Source organism: Trichoplusia ni, chromosome 20, assembly GCF_003590095.1.
Source record: "Trichoplusia ni isolate ovarian cell line Hi5 chromosome 20, tn1, whole genome shotgun sequence".
Taxonomy (NCBI): Eukaryota; Metazoa; Arthropoda; class Insecta; order Lepidoptera; family Noctuidae; genus Trichoplusia; species Trichoplusia ni.
In genome coordinates this window covers 2,556,273-2,563,544 of record NC_039497.1, presented here as the reverse complement: position 1 = coordinate 2,563,544, position 7,272 = coordinate 2,556,273, and the positions used below count along the sequence as shown (strand labels likewise).

At 34.5% G+C, this 7,272-nt stretch overlaps 1 long non-coding RNA gene across 1 annotated transcript; it reads right to left on the bottom strand.

The window, feature by feature from the left end:
• Window positions 1-6: 6 nt before the first annotated feature.
• Window positions 7-6,292, bottom strand: LOC113503831. The gene is made up of 3 exons (XR_003401516.1): window positions 6,024-6,292; window positions 3,031-3,101; window positions 7-2,092 (listed from the first exon to the last, which is right to left on the bottom strand). It is a non-coding gene; the product is annotated as an uncharacterized LOC113503831 (long non-coding RNA).
• Between the last annotated feature and the right edge of the window lie 980 nt (window positions 6,293-7,272).

Genomic DNA, 7,272 nt, shown 5'->3' with positions numbered 1-7,272 from the left:
TTGCTTAAATCACTAAACCGGTAGATAATTCTTACATTGCTAAATTGATTAATAATAAATACACTTTAACAGCAAATTACACAGATCAATATTTATAATACTGAGTTGGGACAAAAAAAATCAGCGAATAAGATCAGGTTTAGGTAAAATTACTAATATATATATATACTATAATACTAAATATAGTAACATAAATCTTTTAAGTCCGTCAGACGAATTTCCAAAACATTTAAAATAAGTATAGTATATATTTTATATCAAATCATTAGAAAACCAAGTGACGTCAAATGAGATTTTAAACCACTTCGTCCCCTTCATTTTTTTACGAAATAAAATACTAGATTTTTTTTTAAATCTGTCTGTCGGACTACATAGTTTTCTTTTTGACAATTATCTTACTGTTAAGTTCTTAGTTATCCCAGCTTCGACTACTATTTGGGGAGTGGGTGATTCTCCAGAAAAAAGTAAAACAAGTTAAAAACGTCATTATCCTCACCACACTTTTGATACTGCAAATTGATGTATTCTATATTATTTTTATCCAAGTTCGTAAAGTACTCAGACTACTAATAGATGACTTAAAAAAATTAAACAATTTAGTACTACAGTTACTTAGACCAGTTGGTGAGGATAATGACGACGTTAACTTATGTTATTTTTTTCTGGAGAATCACCCGAGTATTATTCAGTAACTTTTGTTGACTTGATCTATCTACTGCTACCTACTTGCCTCTGCTTGGGCCTAATACAAACATACATATGTTAAAATTACATAAAACCAATCGACCAGACTGAAAATGAAAACACACAGCTTAAATACTAATGACTCAGATAAAAAATAACTTATAATATAAACAGGCGGAGTAAAATTATATTTAAAGTTGTAATAATGTAACACATGGGATTAGCTTAAAGACTAATATAATCTTAAGATAAATATATATATATATCGACTAAGCACATGGGTTAATTAAGAAATGTCATCAATTTAAAACACAGCTCAATAGGGATGATGACTAGGTATAAAAAGTAAAAATTTTTATGACCGTTCCGTTAGATAATTAGAAATATTAGACACGTATATTTACCTTTTTTTCTGAACAAAAAAAATATAAAGATTTGCTTTAAATTTAAGGAGAGAGGTCTTATGACGTAAAGATTTCGTTCGTGTGATACATGTCATAATACATTGCTTCAATGAGACGGTGACATGGTTGATAATCTCTGCTGTCGTTTAAATAGGGTATTTGACAACAAAAAAACTGTTTAGTCAGTTAGACAGTTTTCCCAGTTTTTTGTTTTTTAAAAAACTAAATGGGATGCAGTGATTTCTAAATCTCGAGTGACGTCACTTACTAGTACGGTTTTTACTAGCAAGTGATGTTACTAGCTCCACTTCAATACACTTTCTAATGATATATTCAAATAAAAAATACGTATTCAATATTTTTGGGAATTCTGTCTGATGGACTAAACAGATTTATATTATAAAGATTTAGTCAAATACCCTTTTCATGTTGAACAACAGCCAGTGACACAGTTTTCAGTCATGTGAGCCTAGCCCCAAGTCACATATACAAGAACTTCATTTAATAAAATATCATTTGTGAGTACGACTGTGATGTTTTTGAGAAAGACAAAATTTCCAATTATTGTGTTAAAATATCTAGAATAACACTCATAGTGCCAATTTAATCGAATTATCATCGGCCATTTTAAATAGCAGAAATGGGGCAGGGGCCATGTTGTAGACAAAGACGGCGACTTATGAGAGTGTGAGACGTTTTGGTATGTAGTAGGTAGTAGTTTACTTAGCATTATTGCGTCGTCGCCTGGGCTTGGCCGCGCGAGACAGGACCCGCTTCAACGCCAGCTTCTTCTGCTGCAGCAGTTCCTCGTAGGGCGCCAGCACGCGGAGGATGCCCCTCTTCACAGCCCTCACTCGGGGCTCGTTCTGGTCCATCTCCAGAAGCACCCGGATCCCCTTCTTGATGAGGCCGAGAGCATCCATCAGGCGTTGGATCTGGTCCTCCAAACGGACGGGGTCGCGGGAATATTCGAATTTGTACAGCTGTAAATCCATCTCGGAGACCTGAAATGAATATAGATTTATGAAGAAAATACATAACCGTAGATTGTAATGTTTTTTATTTGCTTACATTTAATATGAGAGGTTCTTCACGACTAGCAAATGTATAGCAATGACATTATTTTACATTTTAGTAATTGAATATTGTAATTAATCCTCTTATATGTTATATTATTTTGTCGCAGTAGAATATTGCTGAAATTGGTTTTTAACAAGCCAGTATAATTTCTAGATTGTACTCATCTACGGTCATAAAACGACACTGACAATAAATTTTGAGAATACCAGTAGGGAGTCATACGAGGAGCTCGTGGCTAAGCTATAACCGCATAAGTGATACGATCACAGGTTAAGCTATGCTTGACGCGGTTGGTCTGTAGATGGGTGACCATCTTTGTCATAACGAGTTCCTCCGTGTTTCGGAAGGCACGTTAAATTGTGGGTCCCGGCTGTTATTCCTATATCTTTGACAGTCGTTACAGGTAGTCAGAAGGTTGAAAAAGTCTGACAGCCAGTCTAACCATGGGGTATCGTGTTGCCCAGGTAACTGGGTTAAGGAGGTCAGATAGGCAGTCGCTCCTTGTAAAACACTGGTACTTAGCTGAAACCGGTTGGACTGGTAGCCGACCCCAACATAGTTGGGAAAAGGCTAGGCCAATGATGAGTCATACGAGGAAATAAATAACTCGGCCACAGACCCAGGGAATGCCCTAAGTACTATTCGTTTATATCTGCCATAATCATAGTGTTGAGCATGGATGTGGATGGATATAGGGAAAGAGGACGACCAAAGAAACGATGGATGGATTGTGTGAAAGACGATATGGCTGCAAAGAGTGTTACCTGTGAGATTTCAATAATAGAAGGAGAAACATGTTGTATCGACCCCAAATAAAATAATTGAGATAAGGGCAGGGGAATGACGATGAATCTATACATACCAGAAAACTGTCCACAAACGGACCCAGTAGCTTTAAACGCGTAACCTTCACCGATGCAAATTCGCCGATACCTGTAAAAACGTTAATAACAGTTTGAGTGGCTTTTTAATTTCATATTAAAGACATTGCACTATTAGAAGTCAAGTAATAGGTTTGATGCGTCAGACTCTTTGTAAGATCATAATGTAGAAGGGATTGGTAGATTTCAATTAGTTTGGTTTATATTAAAAACGAATGAGTGTGTTTTTAGACAAGTTCGAAGAAAAAAAAAAATCGGTGGAACCAAACGTCGTGAATTTTTTATGGTACCAAATGACAGCAGGTTAAACAAATAATCACAATTTTCACAAAAAAAAACCGACTTCAAATTAGTTTCAGTATTGCGTTTTTTTGTAAAACTTTGTAAGTGCCCTTGAACATAATTTTTTTTCGAAATAGTTTTTATAACCTTTGTAGTGAGTACAGGCGTGATAATATGTTGTGTGATGGCGTAAACAATGCTTAGATATGCTATAGCAACAATTGCGGTTAATCTGCTGTTATTTATTGAAGAGTTCCCCCGATTTCTACAAGATCCCATCATCAGATATTGAAATGGTGATAATGGGACCACACGGGAAGCACAGGCTTTCAAATAAAAAAAGAATCATGAAAATCGGTTCACCCAATCGCAAGTTACGAGGTAACAAACATAAAAAAATAAATACAGTCGAATTGAGAACCTCCTCCTTTTTTTGAAGTCGGTTAAAAAGGAATTAACAAAATCGCTCTATCCGGTCTTAAGTTCTTAGTTATCAAACACAAAAAATACAGACTTATTGCGTAACCTCCTTTTTTTAGCTAGCGAACCAGGCCTAATAACTTCCTGAGGCGGGTATGTGAGCAGTAGGGAGATAGACAAAAGACTGTCTAGGAAGTCGTGCGCGTCTTTATAATAACTTCCTCTGCCGTCCCACAAGATTAAATACTTCAGGGCAGCATGCACCGGCAAAAATGGAACAATATTAAATACCAAGAAATACATATTGTAATGTGAAAAACTTTATAGTTGAAAAGAACTCACAGTGTTGCGAGTCCTACTCGTACTTAAATAATTTCTGTAGAAGGCTGATTGCTGATTGTGACCGGTTCACCAATCTACGTGGCGACACTTCAGGATCTTCTGGTATTTTATTTCAGTGCCATCGATGGACCAATTTAAGTAAGAGGATCTCGTGACTAAGTTACAAGTGCACAAGTTGATTGATCACATGTTAAGCTATGCTGGACACGGTCGGTCCGTAGATGGGCCATCTCTGTCCTAATGAGTTCTTCCGTGTTTAATAAGGCACGTTTGATTTAAGCTTATTTATGCTATATCTAGGCTTCGTAGACTGAAGAATAGGCTATAGATTTACATTGTATATTGAAGAAACAACTACCCAACTACCATGGTTCATGAGTTACAGCTTGGTGACAGGCGGATGGACATAAGGGTTAGTATTTACTCTTTAGGTATGGCTCTACACTTTTAAGTATTGTATTGTATAATATTATATATCAGCTTGTCTCACCCTTCACAATCATATTAAGTTAGATAGCAATTTGAATATCAAAGATATTCAGAAACACAATATTGGTTTTGCTATTGGCATTTAAGGCATTTAATTTACAAGATAAGTTATTAAATCTAAGAAACTTACAACTTTTGAATATTCATTCAAAACAGGCTAAAATGGAGTGTATTATTTTCAGAATCTTAATGTGTTGTTGACATCATCATCCTTGAATAATAGGCACTGGATATATACTGGTCATAGGCTCCCCATTGTTTATTCTATTCTTTTCAGCCTCTTGCTCTTTGCACCTATTCTATTCCTCTTATCTACTTTACATTGTCTTTCTGTCTTAGCCCCAGCTTACTGGGATTTCACCGTCCAAATATTAGCCACTATTAAGTTATAGATTTCTGTGTGTAAGTGCATGTCTGTCTAATTCTAATATTGTTGACTGATTTAACACAGCTACTTCCCAATTTTCCGGAGGCCAATCATATACTGGTTACTGGTTATAAATTATTGATAGTGTAAAGTAATGAGTTTTAATATAAATCAAATAACTCAGCTAGGCTCAGATAGTAACAACAAGCAACCACTTGCACCTATTGTACCCTATTATATTTTATCAGTGGCCTCTAAGATCTAGTTTTTCTGATTTTGGCACTTGCACTGATGGCTAACAAGGTCTACAGGGGAGCGACAATGCCAGTCGCAATGTCTGCAAACAAATTGCGTTCCTGGTGACATTGGAGGTTGTGCCATTAGTTGGTGACGTAGGACACCCTTTTATATGTATGTATCATTAGTTTAGGTCCAGTGAGTCTTAAAAATTCAACTGCCCGACTGTAAATCAAGTAATTTACTGCTCTAGAATTTTATAATGTCTCATGGACCCGTGATAGCCCACAACATAACTATATTAACATTATCTATAAAAAGGAAAGAATAAAAAAGGATTGGCCATTTATACTTAATAAAAATAAAACAGACAATACATAAAAGATATCAAGGAGAGGAAAAATCCTGTCACTCTGCTTGTTTACAATATGTGTGATGCTCATACGTTCAGAATCATGAGTTAGGGTGGTTAAGTTGTTAATAAACAAAATATATATAATTTGAAAGTGCTTACATCTGGAAATGAACAGTTTCCACCATCTTGTGGTGTGGTCTGTGTAAAGGACTAAGCTATATTGTCCTTACTTGGCCTTGCAGTTGAAAACTAAATCTATTTAAAGGATTTTATCACTATTAAAATTGAAGATCGTTAAATATCAGTTTAACAAAATCCTCAAAACTTAATATTTCGAATGTATACGTATAAAAGATATTTTGATAGATTGTATACACCAATTTATGAAATAATAGCTATAATCAGAAAATAATAACAAAATGTGAAAATAAAACAGCCGGTTTTTGTGTAGGTTTAGACATTTAAACTTGAAAGGTACTTACCACAACACTGGCGGGTGGGTTAAACCACTGATTTTACAAATAATTTAAACAGTTGAATATATAGTTTCGTTATAATAACAATTTAGTTTATTCAAAAGACTTCGGGCAATTTCAAACACTCACACAGTAGAGACTTCGTTTTGTTTGCCAAACCTGAAACCAGTGTTGCTGCCCTTAGGACGGTGTTGACAGCTAGCATTAGTAAGTTTGCAAACTTTGAATGTTGGAAAATCAATAAATGTATGTGATATTACTATCTCGAAAATTATGTACATAGAAAATTATACAAATATATGGGAGAAAAAAAGTTTTGATTTTTTTATGATCCTTTCAAGGTGTTTCTTTATTTATGAACTCGAATTTACACTTGCCTTTTTGTGATATTATCAGGTTATAGTTATTTTATGTAGACTTAGAGTGCTATTGATTATTGGTGATTTAAAATAGTTTTCAAGTTTCAGTTAATTTTAATCTGCATAATTTCAATTTTGACCCGCAAAATTCCACACGTTTTCCCAATTTTTTATTTGCAACATCGAATTCATGCGACAGTTTTTTTAAATGGCGCCAACAGGTGAAATGAATAGCATGGCGATCGGCGAGCTGTAGTTATTTTTATATTTGCGCACTATTTTGTAGTACCTGTTACTTTTGTATAAGTTTTGAAGGTAAAATAATATATAACTTTAATACCTGTCCGTTTGAAATATTTCATGTAAGATCACGAAACAAATAAAAACCAGGAACGTGTCTAAAATAAAAAATCCACTTACGAGTAGCTTGTTTAGCAAATAAATATTTTTTTTTAAGTTTTCCTTTTTTAAATCACGCATATTTATAGGATGTTATGATGTTTTGTAAATTCAATCCCCTGAAGAAAAAGCCGCGCTCAGTAGCCTGTCATAGTTCAGTTTCCACACAACAGGTGGCAATTTTCACCATTTTTGTTCTGTGTTGTTGCGTTATAATTAAGATAGATGGCGTGATTTTTTCACAAATTCTCAAACTTTAAAAGATATCAAAATTTAATTAAGAGATGGCGAAACTATTAGAAAGAAGTAGTAAATAAACTTTAACAAAAAGCCTTTTCTCATTAAATACGCACTCTACAGTTAGCTAGCAAACTTTTTCCTAACGATAAATTAAAATATTATAAATAAATAAATAAAATGCGGACAACATCACATACATTGTTCTGAACCCAAAGTAAGTTGCCAAGGCACTTGTGTTATGGAATTCAGATACAACG